The sequence below is a fragment of the Lolium perenne genome, chromosome 4 (genome assembly GCF_019359855.2).
Source record: "Lolium perenne isolate Kyuss_39 chromosome 4, Kyuss_2.0, whole genome shotgun sequence".
Taxonomy (NCBI): domain Eukaryota; kingdom Viridiplantae; phylum Streptophyta; class Magnoliopsida; order Poales; family Poaceae; genus Lolium; species Lolium perenne.
In genome coordinates, this window is record NC_067247.2 from 131,595,007 (window position 1) to 131,621,201 (window position 26,195).

General features: G+C 44.0%; 1 long non-coding RNA gene across 1 annotated transcript; it reads left to right on the plus strand.

Annotated features, from left to right (window-relative positions):
• Nucleotides 1-2,865: 2,865 nt before the first annotated feature.
• On the plus strand, nt 2,866-3,703 carry LOC139830912 (uncharacterized). The gene is made up of 3 exons (XR_011744428.1): nt 2,866-3,202; nt 3,284-3,515; nt 3,610-3,703. It is a non-coding gene; the product is annotated as an uncharacterized lncRNA (long non-coding RNA).
• The last annotated feature ends 22,492 nt before the right edge of the window (nt 3,704-26,195 follow it).

A 26,195-nucleotide genomic window follows, 5' to 3' on the forward strand; every position in this document is an offset into this window, starting at 1 on the left:
AAGGCTCACCCTATTCTCCGAACCACACCCACGAAGGATAATGGCCCTTTCCTTATGGTTAGCTTTTCCTCCGCTCCGGAGATGGCAAGCTCCACAACCACTTCACAAGCTCCACGAAGGGATTAACTTGTCAATGCCTATGGATTGTAGGCTAGGGTTTAGTTAGAAGTAGAGGGTAAGTAGATCTCGAAGGTTTCAGCCGAAAAAGTACTCGACGACTATGAAAACTAGGGTTTGCAGACAATGATTCGATTGGTTCTTTGTCCCTCGACTCCCCCTTATATATGAGGTGAAGCCGAGGGATTCGTGCTATACAAGTTTACAGAGTCCGGGACGGTTTCTAACTCATCCCGCCAGATTACAAACAACACTTCCTATTACAACTATATCTTTCCTTAGTAAATCTTGGGCTCCCGAATCTTCTTATTCTTCGGGTATTGGGCTTCCAGTAAACCCCGGGTACCATCTTCGGCAGGCCCATTTGGGATGCCTATGTCAGTAGCCCCCGAGATTTTGCTTGAATCGTAGAGTCAGGGAAAATCTCCATTGTTTATTTTTACTCGAAAGCTTTAACCTTTTATATTTCTTCACATAAAATTCTATATTGTACAGGGATACTGGTAATTGGGGCTAGTTCATCTGACGGATCAGGTACTAGTTAACTGCTCTAGTGGCAATCCGCAAAAACCTACTTCAAAATCACGTCCCCGGACATGATCTCGGGATACTGGTGTAAACGTCGACAGGTGCCGCTTAAGGTCTTACCATTCTGTCGAGTCCCAGTCAAATTTATCGGGTACCTAACGCGTCCGTTAGGATTTTTCTTCGTATCTGTTGATACGGATAAAAGTAGCAGAGCGCAGTCTTTGGCGATGCCACGCCCAGCAGAACGGATCTGGGGTCTTACCTTCGCAAATTTGCGGCATTCAGAAATTGATCGCAACTTCGGCGTTCTGAGAATATATTGTCGAGTGCTTTTCCGGCTGTTGGAATGGCACATTTTATCGAGTCATATATGACTTATATTGTTCTCCCGATGGGAGTATATGTAGAGTTAATTATAACTCGAAATATACTCTCTTGTTTTTCTATTTTTGTTAATTTCATCGGGCACGCGAACAGCGTTCCCGATGGGAGTAGTTTCGAGGCTACAACCAAGAACTTGTGCTTGGTTGTAGGCTCAACATTTTAGTCCACCTTGTCGCTATATTTTCATTACTTCCCAATATGATCTCTTTCTTCTTCTCTCTTTTTTTTTATCTCTCGGGTGCGCGAACAGCGTTCTCGATGGGAGTAGCCCCCGAGGCTACAGCCAAGGACTTGTGCTTGGTTGTAGGCTCCCGCAATTTCTATATTTATCATACTCGAAAATTTACTTTTTCTCAAGTAGCCCCCGAGCATTTGGGCAAAAACTTGTATTTGACCAAAGGTTCCCGAGGTATTGAATAATTCTTTCTGTCGCCGTTTTTCTTGTCGACATACTTCCCTTAATCAAATTTACTTCATCCTCCTCGAATAGTCGTGATTTTTCTGCCCTGTGGGTCCATTGCTTCGACTACGTTGACACGTCGTGCAAGTAGTGGACACACGTCCTCCGCTTTTCCTGGCGCACGTACGGTAACGCCTATTTCAGTAAAAATACTCTTTTGCCCTTGTGTCTAGAAGATCCATCCTCACCACACGATTTCTTCATCCAACGGCAGACTGCTTCACCCGAATCTTATATAAACCCTTCTTCAACCTTCGCTCATCCCTCGCTTGCGCCGCTCACCTGTTCCTCTTCGCAAAACTTCCCTGCGCCCAACTCTCTCCAATCTTCCGTACGCACATACATTGCTCGCCTTGCCGTTGATGCCACCGCGCACGCGTCTCGACTCGCCACAAGACGCCGGAATCCAAGATGGCCGCCGAGGATCTTGAGTGGGAGAGATCCAAAATCTCCAATCAAGACATCAACACGCTGAAGAGGCTCGGCCTCATGACGAAGGAGGACGCCATCCGCTTTCCTAGCGAAGAAAGCTACCCCAAGCCTCCAATGGAGTATCGGGTTAGTTTTGTTGATCACCTGATCCGCGGCCTTTCAACCCCAATCCACGATTTCCTCCGCGGCCTTCTTTTTGTTTATGGGATTCAACTGCACCAGTTGACTCCCAATTCCATCCTTCACATTTCTATTTTTATCACACTTTGCGAATGCTTCCTCGGAATCACTCCCAATTGGGCTCGTGGAAGCGCATTTTCTGCCTCCGCCGTAATGGCTCCCACAACGTCACTTATAACATAGGTGGCGTTGTTATCTGTGTTCGGACTGATGTCGATTATTTCGACGTCAAGTTTCCTGATTCTGTCCAAGGATGGCGCAAAAAGTGGCTCTACATCCACGAAGAAAGCGCCAATTACGTGGAGCACAACATAGTTCCTTTTGACGGAAGTGCCAGGATTCAGCGTCGCCGTTCTGGGATGCCGAAGCTTCGAAGAAGAGAAAAAGCAACAGAGGCGCTCATGGCTCGTATCCGTCATCTTCAAAACACTCGAGGCAAAGAGCTATCTGGTGTTCAAATTATCGCCTACTTCCTTAGGATTAGAGTGCAGCCTCTTCAGGCTCGCAAAAATCCCCTTTGGACGTATTACAGTGAAAATGACGCCAACAGAATCTCCAGTGATCTTTCCGTAAAGGACTTGGAAAAATTGGTTCGAAGAATTTCTCGATTAGGCAAGAAGGATCCTATTCCCTCCTCCTGTCGAGTGGAACCATACAGTGCTTCCAATCCTCTTCCCGAGGTATTTTGTCTTCTCGAAGTTTTATCTTGTTTTGAACTGTTCCTCGCATCTTATTTGCAGTGGTATCTCACTTATTCTCTTTTGTCACTATTTCTTTGTAGAATCATCCTACTATGGCTTCCCTTCCTCCTCTTCCTGAGGATGGAGAGGTCGAAGAAAGAGCCGTTGTCGATGATGTCAACCAGGAGACCCCCTCTTTTGTGAATGAACCCGCAGATTCTCGAAAATCTGCGGGATCTACTGAGAAGGATGCTGCCTCTGAAGATACAACATCAGCACAATCTCCTCCTCCTGCTGTTTCTCCGAAGAGCAAAAGGAAAAGGAGCAATGCCGAAGATTCCGGGACCTCGAAACCCGAAGAAACTGCTCCTGCACCTCGAAAAGCAGCTTATGATCCATACATCGAGAGTATCATCAGCTCGTAGGTTCCTTGCTCTTTTCCTTTTTTATTTGAAGAATTTTATTTTGCCTTGCTTTTTATGCTGCCACTATTTTGTCACAGTGATGATGAAGAAACTCCAACTTTAGATGTGGCTGCTCGAACGAGCACGTCACATACTTTAGTAATTTCAGAAAAACCAGTTGAAGGGGAGGAATCGTCGCCTCCTCAACAAAATGTTGATACATCTACTCCTTCGAGCCCCCGTGCCCCTTCACCAAAAAGGGCACGGGTTGAAAAGATTGTTGATCCTGCCCCTCAGTTGGGCAGTTCGTCGCCCCCGCTCCTAGATGATGTAAGTTTGTCGACATCTATATTTTCTTTATTTTATTTCTTCACATCTCTTTTTTTTATGCCGATGTTTCTCTTACTGTGTTCACGTTGAACAGCCTATGATCAAGGATCTTCTCCGCATCGGTTCCCAATTTATTGGGTACCGTGAATATGCTAATAGAGCCGAAGGTAACGACTTTCATACTTGTCGTTTTTCCTTAATTTGTCACTCCTGTTACTTGCCGCGATTTTTTGATCTTTCTTCTCTCTTTTTTCCATATCTCGACAGAGAAACTTGCAGAGGCTAACGAACGCGCCGACGCACTGGCTCAAAAACTTGAGCAAAGTGAGGCGGCTCGCAAGAAAGCCGAACTCGCTGCTAGCAAAGCCAAGGTCGAAGCTGATGAAGCTAAGGCGAAAGCTGCTGGTGTCGAGGAACTGCAGAAGAAACTTGAGGATGCGACAACTGCCTTGGATGAGCTCAAAGCTGCACAAGCTTCTCGTGACGAAGGAATCCTCAAGCGTTTGAAGTCGCAAAGTCGACGTACTCTGAGTAATATTATCAATCCCTTTTATTTTACTGCACTTCTGTTTCTTGGTTGTTTGACCGATGTCTTGTCTCGTGTGGCAGCCCAAACAAACCAGGATTTTGATACGGATAATCCCGTCAACGATCCTCTCCTTGACGCACTTTCTCTTCTGGAGTTTCACGGGCGCGAAATTCGTGAAGGCGTGGCAAATGCTAATGCAGGATTGTCAGCGTTGTTCCCTTATTTCTTTCCGAAGAAAGAAGAACCCGCAACTTTCCTTAACCTCGCCAAGATGTTTAATGCTTCGGAAGACCTGGGATTGAAGATGCGTCAGGAGAATATGAAGGTTGCTGTCGAGAGTACTGTTGCCCTGGTTGCTGACAGCCAACAGACGCTTGATTGGATGAAGGTTGGCGACACCAGTCAGATAGAGCAGTCAAGATGGAGGTCGCTGATCAAGGCGGCCAAGCCCAACACGAAGAAGATCTTGGCGTATCTGGGGATCAAGCCAGCTTCAACTCCTAGCTCCTCGAGGCCGGAGGTCTAGTTGCATGCCTCTGTTTTTCTTTCTGTTTCTTTTGCTTCTGTCGCCAAAGTAGTCATTTGGCGACACGTACTTTCTTAACTCCACTGTAATGCCCTTGTAATTATTCCAAGAGATTAATGAAGACTTCTATCTTTGCTTGTTATTTGATGTTGTCTTGTTTATTTTTCAGTTGATATTTGATAACTATACTCCATCTTCTGCTCCTTCCAATGTTTCGCCTTCTTCTTCCCGCGCGAGGAAAGCTTTTGGTGATACCGCTCCTGTCGATGATACCTTGTCGCAAGAACTGGATGAACTTCGGCAACAACTTCAGTATGCGAAGAAGCAAACACTTGTGATGATGGAGCAATCTCGTAAGTCATCTGAAGCCGAAAAAATTGCTCTTCAACAAGCTCGCGAGGCCGTAGCTGCTAAGGAAATTGCTGCTTCCGAGGCTGAAAAGGCGACTATTCGAGAAAATTTCATGCTCGAATTAATGAATGAAGCCAGTGCAGATATGTCGGGTATGCCTGTTTCATCCGCTGATATCCTTTATCTGCATACTATTGTTTCTTTGAAGGTTTCCGCTTTTTTGTTTTGATAGGTGCCTTTACTGATGCTGCTGCCGAGGAAGAAAGGGTGAATGCTAGGACAACCCTCCTTGTTAATCTCTCCTTGGACCATGGTTCTTTGTTTTGGGCTACCCCGGAAAGGACCCGCCAAATTGTCAGATTTCAAGATCGCGCCTCTCAAACTCGCGATTTCCTCGACTTCTGTACCAAGACCTTGTCCATGGTTTACAACTCCATGTTTCCTCGCAACGTCCAACCAAAAACTCTTCCTGAATTGATGGAAAGGTTCAAGGATGCTCGCAGTATCCATGATTTTGTCAAAGCTCAACTAGTAGCTGGCGCCAGATTTGCTCTTATCATGCTCCAAATCTGCCACTCGAAGCTTGACCTTACCCAGGTTGTCGAGAAGGTTCACCAAAAAGTAAAACGGCGGAGAGTTGGTGTTGACAGGATTAACACGAAGGTTACGCCTATAGCCGAAGAAATGATTGAGGACCTACTTCGGATGGATGCCGACTTTTTTGCCGATGGCCATTATGCCGATTTTCTTGGTGCTGCTCCTGAGGAAAACAGGGTTACTCTTGATGACATATTGAATCAAGACTAGTTAGTTTCTTCTTGTAGATATTTCTTCTTTGTAATCCATGACTATATTGTAAAGCAATCATTATATTTCTCTGTTTGTTTAGCTCCCGAGTGTTTCGGTGACTCTTTACTATATTTGTATACTTGCGAGGTTTTGAACCAAGGCATTTATATATTTAAGGCGAATATGAGCCCCCAAGCTTTTTATTGAGCACTATTTTGTATTTTTGTTGACTCACGAGGTATTTGAATACCAAGGCAAGTTTTTCCTTTTGTCGATGAACTATATTGAAATTCGTCGGAGCGAAGACTTTGGTCATGTCGATAAAGAAGAAAAGTTATATTGTCACTATCTTTATTATATTGCAGCACCGCGAGCCCGCCTCATTAAAAACCTTCTCCGGCCCCACTCGGTGCCCCGAAAAAGGAAAAGAGTGCGTCTGAAAACTCGCGGGCGTTTCAGTACATTGAAGCTTTACAAAGACTATATTTTGACTCTAGGCGTAAAAAACGCCTAAGTTGCGCCACGTTCCAGGGGTTTGGCTCCTCCACCCCTGTCTTCTTGTCCTTTATTCTGTATGCTCCTCCTCCAATTACTTCCGTGACAATGTAAGGGCCAAGCCATGGTGACTCGAGTTTTCATGACTTTTTTGCGTGAGCCGAAGAACTAGGTCTCCCACCTGAAAAGATCTTGGCCGCAAACGTCGACCGTGGTAATTCTTCAAGTCCGGTTGATATTTGGTTACCCGAGATAATACTTCATCTCGAGCTTCATCAAGTGCGTCGACGTCGTCTTCTAGCACTCTTCTCGACGTTTCTTCATCATATTCAGCGACACGTGGAGAGTTGTGCTCTATCTCGATTGGTAGTACTGCCTCTGCTCCATGAACCAGAAAAAACGGAGTTTCCTGCGTTGCTGTGTTTGGTGTTGTTCGGATGCTCCACAACACGCTTGGTAGTTCTTACGGCCAGGTATGTCGAGCTTTTTCCAGTGGTCCTAACAAGCGCTTCTTGATACCATTGCAGATGATGCCATTGGCTTTCTCGACTTGCCCATTGGTTTGAGGATGTGCAAGCGACGCAAAGTTCAGCTTAATACCCACTTCTTCGCAATAATCTTTGAATTCATGGGATGTGAAGTTGCTGCCGTTGTCCGTGACGATCTTTGTGGGGCACTCCAAATCTGAAGACGAGGCCTTTTACAAATTTTACTGCGGATGCTCCATCTGGTGAATTTATCGGCTTCGCTTCTATCCACTTTGTAAACTTATCGACAGCTACTAGCATGTATTCCTTTCCTCCTGGCCAGGATTTGTGTAACTTACCCACCATATCAAGTCCCCATTGAGCAAAGGGCCAAGACAATGGTATTGGTGCTAGCTCGCTTTGGAGAGTGAGGTTTTGCGGCGAACCTTTGACATGCGTCGCAAGTTCTTACTATGTCCTTGGCGTCCTCGATTGCTGTCAACCAGTAGAATCCTGCCCGAAAAACCTTGGCTGCGATAGCTCGACTACTTGCGTGGTGGCCACATATTCCTTCGTGTACATCCTTCAGGATTATTCTTCCTTCTTCGGGTGTAACGCACCTTTGCAAGACGCCTGAAATACTTCGCTTATACAATTCTCCCTTGACCACCGTAAAAGCTTTGGAGCGTCGAATTACTCGCCTTGCTTCAACTGGATCATCGGGTATTTCTTTCCTCATGATGTATGATATGTACGGCTGCATCCACGGTATCTGTATCACCATGACCAAGTCCTGATCTTCTTCTTCGTCCTCTTGCTTTTCCTTGGCAGCCCCCGAGGGTTTCTTCTCCTTCTTTTTTGACTTTGTTGGCTTAGTGGATCTCTCTGTTATCTCTTCCCAGAATACACCTGGCGGGATTGGAAGGCACTGTGACCCGATGTTTGCAAGAACGTCGGCTTCGTCATTGCTCAACCTGCTAATATGATTTACTTCGCATCCATCGAATAACTTCTCAAGCTCGTTGTACACCTCCTTGTATGCCATCATGCTATCATTGATTGCATCACATTGGTTCATAACTTGCTGAGCCACCAACTGTGAGTCGCCAAAGATTTTTAATCGAGTTGCTCCACAGGCTTTTGCCATCTTCATCCCGTGTATGAGAGCCTCATATTCTGCTTCATTGTTAGATGCGTTAAGGAACGTCATCCGGAGGACGTACTTTAATTTGTCGCCTTCAGGTGATATGAGTACTACTCCTGCGCCAGCTCCTTCTAGTCTCTTGGACCCATCAAAGTTCATGGTCCAAGTTCTCGATAAATCTGGAGGTCCTGTATTTTGCAACTCCATCCATTCTGCGATGAAGTCCGGCAGTATTTGCGACTTTATTGCTTTTCTTTTTTCATACGTGATGTCCCGAGGGGAAAGTTCTATTCCCCAAAGGGAGACACGACCCGTAGCTTCTGGGTTATTCAGTATATTTGATAAGGGAGCTTCATTGACCACTATGATCGGGTGTGCCGAAAAATAGTGGCGCAATTTTCGTGCTGTCGTGAACACTCCATATGCTAGTTTTTGGTACTGAGGGTACCTTTGTTTTGAAGGTGACAAGACTTCGCTCACGAAGTATACTGGCCGCTGCACTCCATGGATTTTCCCTTCTTCTTCTCTTTCGACAACTAATACCGTGCTAACCACTTGGGGCGTGGCTGCAATATATAGCAGGAGAGGTTCCTTTTCCTTTGGAGCCACCAGGATTGGTGGTGTCGAGATTTTTCGCTTCAGATCCTCGAAAGCTCTGTCGGCCTCTTCGTTCCACTGGAATTTATCTCCTTGTTTTATCAGCGCATAAAATGGTAACGCTTTTTCTCCTAACCTGGCGACGAACCTGCTCAAAGCTGCGACTCGCTTGATTAGCTGCTGTATTTCTTTCAACTTTGTTGGCTTTCTCATTGTTACTATGGCTTGTATTTTGTCGGGATTTGCTTCAATCCCTCTTGCCGAAACTAGAAACCCCAGAAGTTCTCCTGCTGGGACGCCAAAAGAACACTTCGTCGGGTTCAGTTTGAGGCAGAATTTGTCGAGGTTGTCAAAAGTTTCTTTGAGATCCTCGATCAACGTTGTCCCCTTTTTTGATGTTATGACGACATCATCGATGTATACTTGCACGTTTTTCCCGATCTGTGTTGCTAAACACTTCTGCATCATCCTCTGATATGTTGCTCCCGCATTTTTTAGACCAAAGGGCATTGTCTTGTAGCAAAACACGCCATAAGGTGTAATAAACGCTGTCTTGGCTTCATCATCTTCTTTTAATCTGATCTGGTTATAACCAGAGTATGCATCAAGAAGGACAGACGTTCGCACCCCGCCGTCGAGTCGCAAATTTGATCGATCCTTGGGAGGGGAAAGTGATCCTTAGGACAATGTTTATTGAGACACGTAAAGTCGACGCACATGCGAAGGACTGTCGTGTTTTTCTTCGGCACCATCACCGGGTTAGCTACCCATGTGGCTTCGTGTAGATATTTCTCTCGATAAAACCAGCTTCTTCGAGTCGATTTATTTCTGAAAGCATGGCTTTGCGGTTTAGTTCCGAAAAACGCCGCAAAGGTTGTCCGATTGGTTTATTTGTTGGATCCAAATTTAGGTGGTGCTCGGCAAGTTCCCTGGGTACTCTGGCATGTCAGCTGGACACCATGCACAGATGTTCCAGTTCTCACGGAGGAACTTGACGAGCGCGCTTTCCTATGCGATATCCATATCGTTTGCGATAGATGTCGTCTTTTTTGGATCTGTCGGGTGAATCGCACCTCCTTAGAATTTTTCTCTGTGTTGAAAGTTGATTCTTTATTTGCCCTTCCAGCGTCTGCGCAAGACGTCGTAATCAGTCATGCTTTTTGATGCCAAGTACTCGGCTTGCATCCCAAAAGTTTCTGCCAACTTTGTGAAAATCCTTGTCGCACTTATCGGCTAAGGCAAAGCTTCCCTTGACTCGTGATTGGTCCTCTTGGTCCGGGCAACCTCCACAACAGGTATGTATAGTGTGGTACTGCCATAAATCTAGCATATGCTGGTCGTCCCAACAGAGCGTGGTATTGTGATGGAAAATCCACGACTTCAAATTCGAGCTTCTCGATTCTATAATTTTCTCGGGTCCCAAATTGAACATCGAGATTGATTTTTCCCAATGGATAACTTGGTTTCTCTGGTGTGATGCCGTGGAATCTTGTGTCTCGTTGGTTTCAAATTTGCTAAGGATATGTTCATCTTCCTCAATGTATCCGCATACATGAGGTTCAAGCTGCTGCCGCCGTCTATGAACACTCGAGAGACATCAAATCCTGCGATAATCGCTGGCGAATAAGTGCCGACTGCCCTGGTCGAGGAACTTGTTGCGGATGATCTGCTATTGTGAAGCCGATATCTTGTCCTCGACCAATTAAGGTACTCAACTGTTGGTGGAGGCATTTTCTCTGCCATAAACACCTGTCGTGAGATTACTTTTTGAGCTCTATTGGACGGCCTTCCCTTCGAATCATCAACACTGCTCCGTTGGAGTTAGGATCAACATAGGGTGGTGGTGCGGTGCTGCCGCTATTCTTAGCTGGTGTCGATTGTCCTCTCGTAATCGCGGGAGGTGGCGGTAGATGAACCTCGCTCCTAGGCTCCCGAGGGTTTCTCTGTCTGCTCGAGCGTGAGCATTTTCTGCGTATCTGAACATTGCCTGAAAATTTCGACAGTCTTTCTGCAGGTGCCCTGACTGTCTTTTCCCGTTGCTGTCGAGGAAGAAGTGCATCTGGCACGGTCCGTTCAGCATTTCCTCGGGGGACACGAAAGGTCTTGGAAACCTCGGCCCACTATTTTGCCTGTTGCGTGAATCATCCCTATTATCACCTCGCTGTTCACTGCTTCTCTGGTAATCATCTCTGTTGCCTCCTGTATTTGTCCGAAAACCTGCCGAAATTTGTCCTGGGGCGTCGTAGTTCTGGTACGTCCGAGGAAATCTTCGCCTCGGTTGATAGTTTCGACCACGGTCCTCCTCTCGGCGACTGTGTGTCGTTTGTTGTGGACAGCGTCTTCTCCATCTGCCCATTTATTTGCTATCTCCATCAACGCGGATACTGTCCTTGGATTGGTCCTTCCCAAATCCTCGACAAAGTCTCCACGCCTGACTCCTGCGACAAACGCATCTATTGCTCTCTCGTCAGATATGTTTTCTGCCGAGTTTTTGATGATATTCCACCTCTGGATGTACTTTCTCATTGGCTCATCTGGCTTTTGTCGACACGCTCTCAACTCCTCTAACGATGCGGGTTTTTTGCACGTGGATCTGAAGTTCTTGACGAACACGTCCTCGAAACTTTCCCAGCTGTCGATGGATCCTGGAGCGAGTTTCTTTATCCATGATCGTGCGGCACCACTCAGGTGCACCTGGATGCTTTGCATGGCTGTTGCCCTAGTTCCTCCTGTCAGCTTCACCGTCTCCAGATAGTCGACTAGCCAATCCTCTGGATCTTGAAGGCCGTCGAATTTCTTGAAATTATCGGGTAACTTGAATCCGGAGGGGACTCGCGTTTCGGACTCTCCTCGTGAAGCATGGTAAGCCGCACATATCTTCGTCGTTAAGTTCTGGGGATTGCCGATGATCCCTTCTGCTTTGCCGCGCTCTGTCGACTCTTGCTTGTGCTGCTGTGTCTCTTGCTCCACTTGGCCCTTCAGGTGCTGCCGCTGTTGCTGCTGCGGGTCGCGGACTATTTTGCCTTGCCACTCCTTCGGGAGGCGTTGATATAAACGCTGTCCCCATAGCTCCAACTCCTGCTACCGCCATATTGTACAGTGTTTCCCTTGGGTCACCCGGAGGTGGTTTAGATGCAAGGATAAAAGCATGTGTCGCCATATACCCAGCCTCTGGTGTCTTAGGGATGATGTTTCCTCTTGTATCTATCGACATAAAGGACATGTCGAGGTTTTGAACCAAGTGTTCTCTTTACGCCTCGGGTATGTGTTGCAGCCTTGATCTTGCTCTGTTCGCGCCTCCCGATGGCTATCACCCGTAGTTCTAGATTGTCGACTTAGATCTGCCCTTCTCTGCTGGATGCAGAAGCTGCCTCCTTTCTCCTGTTCAACTCAGCTGTCTGTTTTTCCAATTCCCTGGCAGCTCGTGCGAGCCTATATTGATATGCTTGCAATTCTTCTGGTGTGGCTGTGGTAGCCATTGGTTCTGTGCCGTTCATAGCTCTCGCAGCTCTGTCCCACGCTGCTTGTGAAAGTTGAACTCTATCTCGCGGCTCTGGCCCGACGTATTTGTTGCCCAAGCCTTGTCGCAGATTGGAGGGATCGACGTATGGATTTCCCAAACTGTCGAAAGCCTCAGATGTCTCCTCTTGACCTTCAATGGCGTAAATCTGATGATACCTTGTACTCAGATCTATGTTGGGTTTGGTGACATCATCGTTGAGATTGATGAAGACCTTGCCCACTGTGAGAGATTTGTCGATGAAGTCATGACTGTCGACATCGCTTGAGCCATCGCTTATATACGAGTCCGCAGATGACTCAAACGATATGTCGTTGAAGATCTTGGCGAGTTTCTCTCTTGCTCTGATACTGACGTAGCGTGTCGCCGAGGTTTCTTCTTCTCCTGACTCGTTTGACGATGCATAGCTTGAAAAATCGGAATCGGCCACTGATGATCCCGACGAAATCGGAATTTCGACACGATACGATCCTTCCTTCTCGACGCGAAAGTGGAACCTTCCGAACGTCATCTCCATGGGCTCCGCCAGATACGCATATGCATCCAAACGGGAGGGTGGGTGAGGAACAAAATCGATAAGACCAGTAGCGATCTGTTTACCTCGATCCATTGTGTTGCTTGCGGTTGACGATGTCGAAGATCTTGAGCGTGCCATCGAGATCAGCTCCTTACGCCTCTAATTCCCACAGACGGCGCCAATTGACAAGGGATTAACTTGTCAATGCCTATGGATTGTAGGCTAGGGTTTAGTTAGAAGTAGAGGGTAAGTAGATCTCGAAGGTTTCAGCCGAAAAAGTACTCGACGACTATGAAAACTAGGGTTTGCAGACAATGATTCGATTGGTTCTTTGTCCCTCGACTCCCCCTTATATATGAGGTGAAGCCGAGGGATTCGTGCTATACAAGTTTACAGAGTCCGGGACGGTTTCTAACTCATCCCGCCAGATTACAAACAACACTTCCTATTACAACTATATCTTTCCTTAGTAAATCTTGGGCTCCCGAATCTTCTTATTCTTCGGGTATTGGGCTTCCAGTAAACCCCGGGTACCATCTTCGGCAGGCCCATTTGGGATGCCTATGTCACGCGGAGACGAGGATGTATTCCCGTGTTCCCTTGCTTTGCAACAAGGTACGTCACGTTTGGAGGAGTGGAGGTCCCACGAAGGATTCCCCGCGCCACGAAGGCTCACCCTATTCTCCGAACCACACCCACGAAGGATAATGGCCCTTTCCTTATGGTTAGCTTTTCCTCCGCTCCGGAGATGGCAAGCTCCACAACCACTTCACAAGCTCCACGAAGGAGAAGCCCGGGCCCCTTCACAATCTTCCACGAAGAGATCACCGGGACACCAACCAAGCCAACTAGGAGGTCACCCTCCAAGAGTAACAAGCTCACGGTCTCTCACTCGAACAAATCGTGGTGGAGAGCTCAACACTATGCAATGATGCAAAGCAAGAACACCGGAGGTGTTCAAGTCCTTCACACTCAAATCCCACCAAAGCAACGAATGCTAGGATGAGATTGGAGAGGAAGACCAAGGGGAAAAGTCAACCAAAGACTCCAAGATCTAGATCCCAATAGATTCCCTCACTTAGAGAAGAAATGGATTGGTGGAAGTGTAGATCTAGATCCCCTCTCTCAAATCCTCAAATATGAGCAAGAATGGTTGGAGGATTCAAGGGGAAGAGCAAGTTCTTCAAATAGTAGCAATGGAGGAGAGAGAATGGGAAGAACTACTTAGGCTCAAGGTGGAAGAAAGGTATTTATAGCCCAAGTGGAAAAATAACTGTTGGGGAAAATGTCAACACCCGGATTTTTAAGTCCAGATGCCTATTATGCCATTCCTCGCAATCCCAGGAATATTGTTTTTGCGAGACATAATAGATTGATATCACAACACATCATTCATTACAACACATAATCGCCTTACAAATAAAGGATCACATGATCCAGTCTCATTACAATAATAGAAGTTCTATTTATTCATTACATAACACATAGCGGAAGCGAAAGTAGCGTAGTAGTAGTCCATCTATTCCACAGGCAACTGTTGACGTCAGGAGTGATCCTAGTTGTCGTAGACGTCCTGCGGTCCTTCTTCCGGGTTCTGGTACTCGTCTTCATAGTCTGGCCATTTGAATAGCCAGGGACACAGCCATGAGTACTTTAAAGTACTCGCAAACTAATACTAAGGTAAATACTATCAACTATAGTAAGGGGGTTCTAAGCTCTAGTTTCATTTGCATAAAGCCAGTTTTATTTCGTAAACACTTTAATAATCAAAAACCTTCATTTGCTCAACTAACTCCAGTGGGAACATTAGTGTCATTCCCACAACTCAGTTGTGATTCAAAGTCAAAGTCACCTTTCAATTCAAATCACAAGTCACCATTCATATTTTTAGAAAAGTTCTGATGACGGAACAGTATGGCCTTTCCAACTGTCCATAACCGCGGACGCGGCTATTCGAATAGGTTTAACTCTGCAGAGGGTGTACACTTGTGCCACAACAATTGCAATAGTTCGTCAGGGGTAACTGGCCCTGATTTATCGTACGCAGTACGCGAACTACCAATCCTAACCTTTCATTTACATACTCTAGTATAGGCACCTCTCCCCATGAGCTTGGCCTCCCGGTGAAAACCGCAGTCAACCCGGGAACTGCACAGGGCTTGGGCCGGACATTCACCTCATTTCACGTCATTTCACATTACTTCACCAGTACGGAGGCAGCCTCAAGCATAACCCCTATGACGCTTGTTCAGAGGGAACCCATACTAAAATACATAAGTTTCCAGCTAAGCCTTACCCAGATTCAGGTATTGTGGGGGTACTTGTAAAATTGGAATGGTACCGCATCCGAACCCAACCATCAGTGTTTTTGATAAAATTCACCAAGTCATACACCAGTCATAATCACCTTCAAAATCTCTCAATAGAATGACTCATCATTCCAAGGTTTTCAAAGTCATTTCAAATTCACAAGTTCCCAACTAGAGTAGTTACTTTTAATATTGAGCACTAGCAACTAGTCATGAGGGGTGCTAAGTATCTTGGAGCTTGCTAGGCTAAGTGTGATTCTCTTGTACTACTCTATAACTCCACTAAGTGAATCATAAATCAAAAAGTAACTCTGATAAATAAAAATCAAATAAAGCTTGTAAGGTAAAAACTTGGGATAGGTTCGTAAAGTAAAATGTAATGATGCCTTGCTCTTGTAGAGCTTTGCACCAGGGAACCTTGCAAGAGTGTTAGCTTGCCTTGATTGGTGATGTGATCAAAGTTTTCTTGCTCTTCCTCTTGGTAGAAGACCTCTTCCTCTTGATAGTCTCCGGTACTAGCGTCTATAAACGAATACGAGGATACAATCACCAAACAACACTTAAGTAATCTTAATTAGCCTTATTGGCTCACACAATTGATCTAGTATCACTACTTACATTTATTCACAAATTATACTAGGGTTTCCTTATTTAACATTAGGAAAATAATTTCCTCTCATTGAATTCTTCTTAAGAGTTAATTTCTCTTATGAATAATGTATGACCTAGGTTGACCCAAGTCAACCTCTTCATACTTATCATTTGAGAAAAAATGATTTAAATGAGGTTCCATACCTCATGCAATTTAATACTAACAAGGTAGTGATTTAATGCCACCAAATAATTCATTATGAGATTATTAGACCATGGTCACTACCTCATGTTGAATTACTTGAGAACAAGATTTAAATGAGAGGAATACCTCTCATATGATTTAACACATGGTTGTAACTAATTTAGTAAAAACTACTATTGAGGTGATTCAATATTCTCAAATAACCAGGGATGATCCCATGTTGACCAAGGTCAACACTTCACACTTAGTATTTGAGAAAAGGGATTTAAATGAGATTCATCATCTCATGTGATTTAAATAACTAGTGCAATTTAAAAACTATGTTGGTTTAAATTCTACAAGTGAGCAAGTATGAGCCTAAGCATTTAAAGGTCAACACATTACTTCACCACTTGTGAGAATGATTTAAATGAGGTGCTACACCTCATTGGTTTAAAATCTAAAATTTGGATATATTTTAAATGGGCTAGTATTGACTACATAGCCAATATTTTGATTCTAGCCCATGATCATGTACAGAACACCTATCATATTTTTACATAGTAAATTAGGGTTTGTTAAAAGTGAATTATTGCAATTGGATTCACTTCAAAATTCACAATGGTTGATTTTTAAGATTTATTTGAATACTGAAAAGTATCTATTTTGTTATTTTTGGTATTCAAAAACTACACAAGATATGGGGTTGAGTCCAGTGGGGTTAGATGGAGCATTTCATGGGCTTTCCATCAATATAAAGTTTGTCCAAGATGGTCGAGTAGATTTGAAATTATTTGATTCCTAGCAAAGCATTTGTGAAGCAAAATATACTGAAATGTTTAAATCCTAATTTGAAATTTGAACGCGGCGGGAAACTAAATGGGCCGGCCCAGCTGCGCAGTTTGCACGCGGGCCGCCTGACTGGTGGGACCCAGCCGTCAGCGCGTTATAACAGCGAAGCGGTATCTGTGAATGAGAGGCGTAGGATCAAAGAGGATCGGACGGTCGAGGTCTATCGCCTTCCTCGACACAGCTCGCCGAGGAGGAAACCCTACCGGCGGCAGAGGGGGTCGTCGGTGGCGTACCTGGGCTCAGGCAGGGCTTGGCGAGGCGGGCGATCGAACGAGGAGACGATGGCGAGGCAGAGGGTAGCCGCGGCAGGGGCTGAGGTGAAGTAGATCAACGACGTCGTGAAGCTACGGTGGCGGCGGACTCCGACCAAATTCCGACGAACTAGTGGCTAATTGAGAAGGGGAAGTGGTCGAGGAGAACAAGGAGAAGGAGTGGAGCAAGTTTGGTGTGGATGAGTTGGCCGCGGGAGGTCTCTATTTATAGGTGAGGTGGTGACCGGCGGGTGCTGTGAGAGGTCATCGACGGCGAGGGCTGTCCAGGGCGCGAAGGGGCAAGCTAGGGGGCGCGCGAGGTAGGCGGTGACTAGGCGGAGCTAACGTGCATGAAGGAGTGGCAGAGGGAGGACGGGAGTGTGCTAGCAACGCTCGAGTGTTCTCAGTACTGTGGCGGCAGAGTTGCGATCATGGCGATGGCGACGAGGCACGAGCGAGCTATGGAGCATGTCTAGGAGGTAGCTAGCGTCGAGGTGAGCATGCATGCGCAAGGAGAGAGGGAGGGACGGACGAGCGCGTCCAGGCGACGGCGTGCTCTGTCGTGTCCAGAGACGTGCTCATGCGCGCTCTGGCACGACCTGGGTGTTCTGGGCACGTCCAGTCTGGGCCAATGTGGTGCTCTTCTTCGGTCAGAGATGGTACAGACATGATCAAGGAAGTATGGCCAGCCTTTTTGGCAAGGTGGAGAGGACCAGAGATGAGTGGAGAGGAAGAGGGCATGGTGACCGGCATGGTACATGGCATGGGGTTTTTGTGATCATGCCACTGCTTTAATCGACCAAACTAGTACCAGGCTTGATGCAGGGGAGGTACAGGAGCAGCAATGATCGAAGATTAAAGTGGTTTAGGCTTTGGACCAGAGGTTAAAAGGGTGTGTTGTAAATCTGAAACTATGCCTGCAAGGTGTTTGCATAAATGGCCGCATGAGAAAAAGTTTTAAATTTTGAAATTCTTTTTTGGAGAACTTCATTCATATATTTAATGTGATGGAATGGTGGTGGTGGTGTCCATTTTGGTGAAGGTTTGCAAGAATTCAAAATGTGGGTCATCTTCTCTTTATTTCAAAGTCCTCTCTTGTCAAAATGTTTCTGGTCAGCCTGGTCAACTTCAGCAGAGATGGTCAACATGAAAGTTGTTGACCTTGACATGGTCTTGGATGACATGGTCATAGTTGACCAAGTTTAGTTGAAGAAAAGTCAAATGCAGGGGTGTAAAGTAGGGAAGATTTTATAAATGGGTCATATGACCATTATCACATGTATGTGAGTTTTGAATTTTCCTTTGATTTGATTCTTGTTTCTTTGATGCAAATGTGTTTGTTTATCATATATAAGTATTCTACAAGCAAGAGATCAAGCAATGGTGGCCTTGGTTGAAGATTTGCAAATTGGGCTAAGTGTATGGGAGTGAAATTTGGGGATTTTCTCACTATGTAATTTCTCTTCATTTGAATTGACTTTGGTTGACTCTAATGTGATTCCTATTGGTTTAGAAACATTTTCAAACCATTGAATCCATTTCAAAAGGTCTTGGTCAAAGGTTTGCAAAAATGGCCATAACACATAAGAGGGGATGTGTCACTTTTTATTATTTTTGTAAAGTGTTGATCTTGCTTCACTTGGACATGGGTTAGGGTCAATTTAGGGTTATATGAAGTTTAGAAATGGTTGCACACCATTTGGTCAAGGTTTAAAGTCATAGGGCAAGAATTGGGTATTATGGCTATGTGTCACATATGCCTCTATGCATATGTTGCATTTCATTTTAAATTTGACCTGGCTTGACCCAATTGGTGTTGTTGAGTGTTGAAATGGTATATGGAAGTGATCCAACCATTCACAACAAGTCCTAGGGTCAATCTTCTCAAATTCACAAATTTGCTATTTTACTCTCATATGCCTCTATGGCATTTTTAGTTTCTTTTTAATTTCTTTGGAAACCACTTGGAATTGGTTTGAATAGCCTTGGATAAGGTGTGTGAAGGTTTTCCAATTCTCTAAGCAAAGTAGAAAACTTAGGGTAAAGATTTATAAAAGTAGCCATAGGCACATATGCCTCTTCTTATTTAATTCCCTTTTATTCTATTTTAACTAGGGTGGTGAAAAGAGGGATGAGGTTTAGGGTTTAGTGTGGTTCACAATGGTTCACCACCATTTAGCATAGTTAAAAAGGTAGGGTTCAGGATTTACCTATTAGGGCTATATGCCCCCATATGTCTTCCATTTTATTTTGGTTTCTCAAAAATAGACCCAAATGATTTTTGGAGAAGATTAGGGTTTAAGGTTTTTCTTATTTGATTTCTTTCTCTTTTATTTTATTTGGTTGGTGATCTTCACTTGATCACTTTAGGGTTTTAGGGTTTAGCACATAAGCATAATAACACTCATCATGGCAAAACACAAGATTTAAACAAGATCTATATGTATCCTACTTAATTAATAAAAGTTTTTGTTGGTTCCAAAATTTGGAACTAGTGAAATTCATTTGTTTTATTTTGAAAATTCTTGGGATGTTACAAACCCTTCCCCCTTAAACAAATCTCGTCCCGAGATTTTAAGAAAAGTTAGGTTCCTAAGAGAGATTGAGCATTTTATTAACAGGAAGACATACTTGGCATGGTCTGGGGTGCTTCACGAGCTTGATGTGATCATGTGGTAGAGACGGCCGTTGTTGTTGTTCTGGTTCCTTCTTCCGGCAAAGCGGCGCTGTTGCTGAGCAGGTGCTGCGGTATTGGCGGCAATCCTGGCAAGCTTTTTGGGGCACTCATTGGAGAAGTGACCCACCACTCCACACTCATAGCAGTTGACGGTGGACTTGTCTTTGGGAATGACGGGGGTAGCATTGCTTCCAGTCCTTGGGGCAGTATTTGTGTTGTTGTTGTTTCCATGGTTGTTGCTGTTGTTGGGGTGGTTGTTGTTGTTGTGGTTGTTGTTGTTGTTGTTGTTGCCTCCGGTCTTCGGGGGTCCTCCGTTGTTGTTGGTGTAGTTGGGGCGATAACTCTGAGCAGGGGGCTTGTTGTATCTTGGGTTGAATCCTCCAGAGGAGTTATTGCGGTACTTCTGGGTATGGTGGGGTCCATTCTGGTTCATCATCCTTCGCTTGCGGTTCTCATTGGCTTGATGTAGCTTTCCTTCCATCTGTATGGCTGAGTCCACGAGGGCTTCCAAGTCAGCGAACGGAATGTTCACTAACACAGTTTGCATCTCATCGTGCAGTCCGTTCAGAAATCTTTCCTTTCTCTTTTCGTTGGTGTCGGTCTCATCCGGGGCGTACCTTGACAAAGTGAGAAACCTGTCGCGGTATTCCACCACGGACATTCTTCCTTGCTTGAGTTCACGGAACTCGTCTCTCATCTTCTTGATCAGTCCTTGGGGCACGTGGTACTTGCTGAACTTCAGCTTGAAGTCTTCCCATGTCATCATCTGTCCCGCATTCATTGCACGGGCACTTGTCCACCAGGCTCTGGCAGGTCCTGACAGATAGTGGGTGGCAAACAGTACTTTTTCTGCAACTTCAACTCCCGCAACTTCGAGGTTGTTCTCCATGGTCTGGAGCCAGTCATCAGCATCGAGGGGCTCTTCAGTCTTGTTGAACATCGGAGGGTTGGTGTGTTGAAAGTTCTTCAGCTTCGATCCAGGGTGGTCGTGGTTTCCATGGCCTTGATTGTTCTGAGCTAGTTGTTGCAGTGCAGCAATGTTGGCTTGGCGTTCAGCTCTCTCGACTTCTCGGTCTGCTATCATCGTCTGCAGCAGTTGCATCATGGCATCCTGGGTGGCGTTGCGGGTTGGTGGGGCCATCTAAACATTGATGTAGATGATAAGATAAGAGGGAAATTTCTATGGTTTGTTTTGTTAAGTTTAAAAAGTTCATAATATTAAAAAAAAACTTGAGTAGTGTTGCGGGGGTAAAACCAACAACACTTTTTCATTCATACCAAGCATCACATATTACAAATCTAACACACCGTTGGTTTGAAGAACCATTCATCGCTCTACGATACAAGGGGGATCCTGATACAACTCACACCTACTTAAGTGCTGGGGTGATACTATTCTTCCGGGTGGATTCTTCGTCTTCACGGGTGATGTGCTTGGCGAGAGGCGAGGGCGTTGTCCAAATCCCTGCGAGTTTTGTACTGCCTGAAGTCCTGAGGTGCTTCATAGGGGTTCATCTTGGGTTGTGGTGGGGGCATGGTCATCGGTCTTCCCATGGAGTCATGTCTTGGGTAGTAGATGAAACGAGTGCTCTTGATCTTGTCCTCATTTTGTCCACATAGACGGAACATTGCTTCTTGCATAGCTTTGTCTAGTCCTTCCTTCCAAGTGTTTCCCGTTACAGAAAACCAGATGGTTTCCCATACCGGGGCATCAAGCTTCCTTCGTAGATCAGTAGAAACGTCCCACCGAGGTGGTTCTCCTAACTGAGCCTTGAGGGGTATTCCGAAGAACTCGGGATACGGGTGTCCCAGATAGTCCACTAGTTGCTTCAACTCTTTTTCGAACCTTAGTTCTCCTCCGTGACCAAGCTGATAGCACTCCCATTGGTACTTCATCTGTGAGCAATTAGGATAAGTAAGTTAGAGGAGTGTGTCAAAATTTTATGTAGTAGTATAAGAGAAAATAGAGCATAACTTTCTTATTTGAAAGAGGTCTCAATGATAAGAGGGAGAATAAGTTTTCTTAAATAGTCATTTCATTTGTTTTGAAACTAAAATTTTCAGACGTCCATTCTAACTAGGGTCTCCTAAGGTCAACAATGGCTCTGATACCAACTTGTCGACACCCGGATTTTTAAGTCCAGATGCCTATTATGCCATTCCTCGCAATCCCAGGAATATTGTTTTTGCGAGACATAATAGATTGATATCACAACACATCATTCATTACAACACATAATCGCCTTACAAATAAAGGATCACATGATCCAGTCTCATTACAATAATAGAAACAATATTCCTGGGATTGCGAGGAATGGCATAATAGGCATCTGGACTTAAAAATCCGGGTGTTGATAGAAAAAGACAGAAAAAACGGGCAGAAAAAAAGTCAGAAAAACGTCCCAGGCCGGCGGCCCAGCCGGCTGACCGGATGCTGGGCTGAGGAGGCCGGCCAGCCATCCGGCCCAGCCGGGCCACCGACCGGATGAGGAGCAGGCCGCGCAGGGCGGCAGAAGCAAGGGGGCGCGCGGGAGATGGGCCGCGCGGGGGCTTTGAGGCCCAGCCGGCGGGGAGGCCGGTTCGGCGGAGCCGGCGCCGGGCGGGCCGGTCGGTGACCGGGCCAGCCGCCGGACGTGGGCCAAAAGACCCCGGGAGGCAGCCCGGATGGCACCAGCCACCAGGCCGGTTGTGGCCGGATGGGCCGGCGCACGGCCCGGCAGACCGGGCCGGCCGGCTGCCACGCCTCCCTTTTTTTCTTTTCTTTTCTTTTTATCCTTTTCTCTTTTTCCCTAATAACAATTGCTCCCGAACTCCGAATCGCATGAAACCAATTTTGTTTGGAAGATAACAACGAATGCTATCTAATAGAAAGTGAAAACCCAAGAATCTGTAGGAGGGGATTTTATCATGAATATAAAAGGTAGAACCTTATATCATGAATAACCGGTAAAATCACCCAACATCGAAAACGCAATAGAAGATGCATGTGAACTCCGTTTTCGATGAACTTGAGCTTGTTGTAAAGCTAGCAACAAGCTCAAGAACCTCACACCGAGAAATACCAAGAAGCAATAAGAATATGCAACGCATGCAAGGATTGAGCTCCCTAAGACGATGTGATCAAGTTACCCAACCGAAAGCCCCTCTTGATAGTGGGGCTATCTATCCTATAATCCGGTCTCCCAACATCCACCTTGAGACCGGTAAAAGGAAAACCTATCAAGGTTATACCTTTGCCTTGCGCATCCCATCACTTGATCATTGTCGCTTCGTGTATACTCACAAATGCTCCCCCATACACAATGATGGGAAAGCTTCATTGATGCACATCTTCACATGTCCACTATCACCAAATGGACGGCAAGCTTCAAGCATGTGATCCACTCAAGATGCTCATCTTGAACTTGCCCAACTCAACCTTGTATCTTCTCATACTCACTTAAGATAGAGCATGGCTAATATTGAGTTCCACATAAGAACTCCATCTTCATTTCTTCTTCTTGATCATATTTCATATATATCTTCATACCGATGATCTTGATGCCAAATCACAAGGTATATCTTTATCTTCATGGCATCCATACTTGAATCCAACACATGGAGAGGAAGTAGATCCTATGGAATATTCCTTCATATAAACTCAATGAAAACATTAGTCCATAGGGGTTGTCATTGATTACCAAAACCACACATAGGGGCAATATACCCTTACAATCTCCCCCATTTTGGTAATTGATGACAACCACAATAAGAGGGTTTATATAATGAATATTAGAAACAAGTACGTAACTTATCCGAGAATAAGTTGTATACAAGAGGTTGTATTTGATATGGTCAAGTAACACAAAGCTACTAGCCCATCTCAAAACCGGCTCTACTCACACAACTACAACAAATGCAAGAGATGTGAGTAGAACCAATATATATATAGAAAACTCCCCCACAATGTATGCACGTGTGATGAACATGAATTCATTGCATATATTGTCAAGATTAACCTTTGGGATAGTTTCCACTATATATATACAACCATGCAAGACATATAAATATGGAATGCATGAGAGGCAAAACACTTAAGCACAAACCAATCTTAAGTATAAAAACCATTCCCTTAAACCCTCTAAACTTCTCCCCCATTGGCATCGATTGTCAAAATGGGTGAAAAATTTAGAAGGCCAATATAATGTGAGTTCCTCCCCAAAGTGTGCACTTCTCATAATTTGAGTGGAATCAAGTGCACATATCCAATGATGAATACTTGAAGGAAGTCAAACTATATTGAGGATCAAAGATTGCATAAAGATAACATGGTGAAATGAGCTTCAACAAGTAAAGCAAGCAATCAAAGATCCAATTGGACAAACAAAGATAGCATGATAAGAGAGATATAGTGCTCTAAAAATAAGAAAGCTCCCCAAGGTTCGTGCACAATTTATAATGTTTGCATTTGAATACAATATGCACAAACATGGAATCCTCACTTCCTATATATCATTTAGAACTCAACAAAGATAAAGAGAATATGCTTATCAAGAACAACTTGAGTCCAACAATTACGAGACATGAGTGCATGAAGAAAAACAAATAAACCAAGCACTCATAAATCTTCTTTACCAATAACACTAAAATCAAAAGGATAAGAATATAGTTGGCAAAGAACAAGGATATCAAGGTGATGGATTAACGCTCTTATGTATATGAGTTTCTAAAGTGGACAAAGTGATCCATAAAGAAACATGCACACACAAGAGGTTAACAAAATAGATAAGACAAGATATCCAAGATGAAGTCATAAAATATACCAAAGGATGTTTGCTTAAGAAGCATATATAGCCTATGGCTCCAATTTTCACTTATGGTATATGAATGAACTTCAACCAAGTTAAACCTCAAAAACATCACAACTAACAATAAGGGAAGTAGAGCTAGTTGGAGTGTTTTGAGAAAGGCAACAAGTATCATAAATATGGATTTATTTCGCAATTTCATCAATATTGCACATAAGAGCTCTTTGAGGAATTGATATGCAATAAATTGCTAGAGGGCATATTTGGGTAGGTGAATCATAAACATGATGTATATATATTCCCAACATATGCATCTTCTCAAATTACTCAAATGTACAATAAAAAGTTTTACTTTAAAAATGAGTTTTCAAGAACCGCAATATTTTTGAAATAAATAATTTCATGCCAAGATACAACCTACAAGAGGTTGGATGCTATATGAGAATGCATGAATAAGATACTTGTTACCGAGATAGCAATGGCTTGATGTAGTAGATAAGAGTTCATCGATCATCCTAGCTTGACTCCAATTCTCATATGGTGACAACACCTTCCTTATAGATGAGACAAGCCTCCATTGCATCTCCAATGTACCTAAAACATTATTCAAGTACATCTTGGTCCCCAAACTTATTGGGTCCAACATGGTTAGACTAACCACAATATATAGGACACACTCCATATAAACATGTGCATATTTAGATGAAGTTTGAATTTCATGCACATCTTAGCCATTTAGGATTTGATGGAGTATATCCTACATAATGGATCAAAAGAAAGCAAGCATGCTACAAGTATAAACAAATTACATATAAGCATGCACCAAAATCTTTAAAGATCCAAGAAAGATATACTTTGGACAAAACACCAAAAGAATTAAATAAGGCATAGAGGTGCCACAAAACAAATTTGTTGTCCAAGTTATATCTAAGAAGCAAATCTCAAAAGATTTGTTCAACAAAGTTCAACAAATGAACAAAGAAGAAACCATTGAGCATAGAGGATGAAATAAAGCAAACATGCTCAAAGATATATCTCATTCAAGCTAATAAAATATGTAAGAAGGAATGAGATAGCAAACTCCCCAAAAGAGCAAGGTTCGAACAAATAAACCAAACCCTCACTTTTCACAATGGCATAATGTACCGTAAAGAAAAGGTATGTATTCCAAAACAAACACTTGATATGAATCAAGAGGATTTATCAAAAGATTTTTCAAAGGGACAAGGAAGACATATGGGAGCTATAAAGATTTCTTGGAAATAAAATAAGGAAGTAAGAAACAATCCAAGGTGAAGATGATCCAAAAATTCAACCACATACAAGGTTATCAATTGTCAAAGACAATGAGTATATTGGAAATAATTTCCGGTGGAGTATTGACAATGATAGTAAGGATCAACTTCACAATAAAAGGCATAGGATAAGTATATAGAATTATGCACTATGCACGGATGAAGATTCTTGATAACTTCAACTAGTCATACAATCACGCACGGCAATGATTAGAATAACTTGAAGCAAACGGTGTCCCAAATAAGATATAGAGATATGTATTTGAGGAAAAAAACCGCACCAAGAATTTCATATTCAAACAAGCTCCATTCCTAATAAAAATATTTTATTGCTCATCTTGTGGGCTCTTGTTTGAGCAAACATGCCACCTAGGAGCAAGATAATTAAGAGCATCAACTCTAAGTGGCATAGCCTCATATGTTCACATTTTCTAGGCTTGTGATATGTACAAAACATATTACTCCCCCATAATGTGATAAAACATTTCTTCTAAATAAGAGGCAACTAAAATTCAACTAGAGATGATTAATGGATATTTAGAATTTGAATTTCTCATCAGTATGGCACACCACATAGTGACTAGATAATCTTGCAATATCAATACTAAGTGGTGGTACCCATGTACACACGTTTTAAAGAAAGAGAGATGCACAAAGCATATCACTCCCCCAAAATGGGATGTTCCATTAATCACTTCAAAGAGAGCCAAATAAGATATCATCAAGATGCATTAGGCTCAAAACAATACACAAGTATATGATGAGTCAAACAAACATATTTGAATACACAAGATAGGCA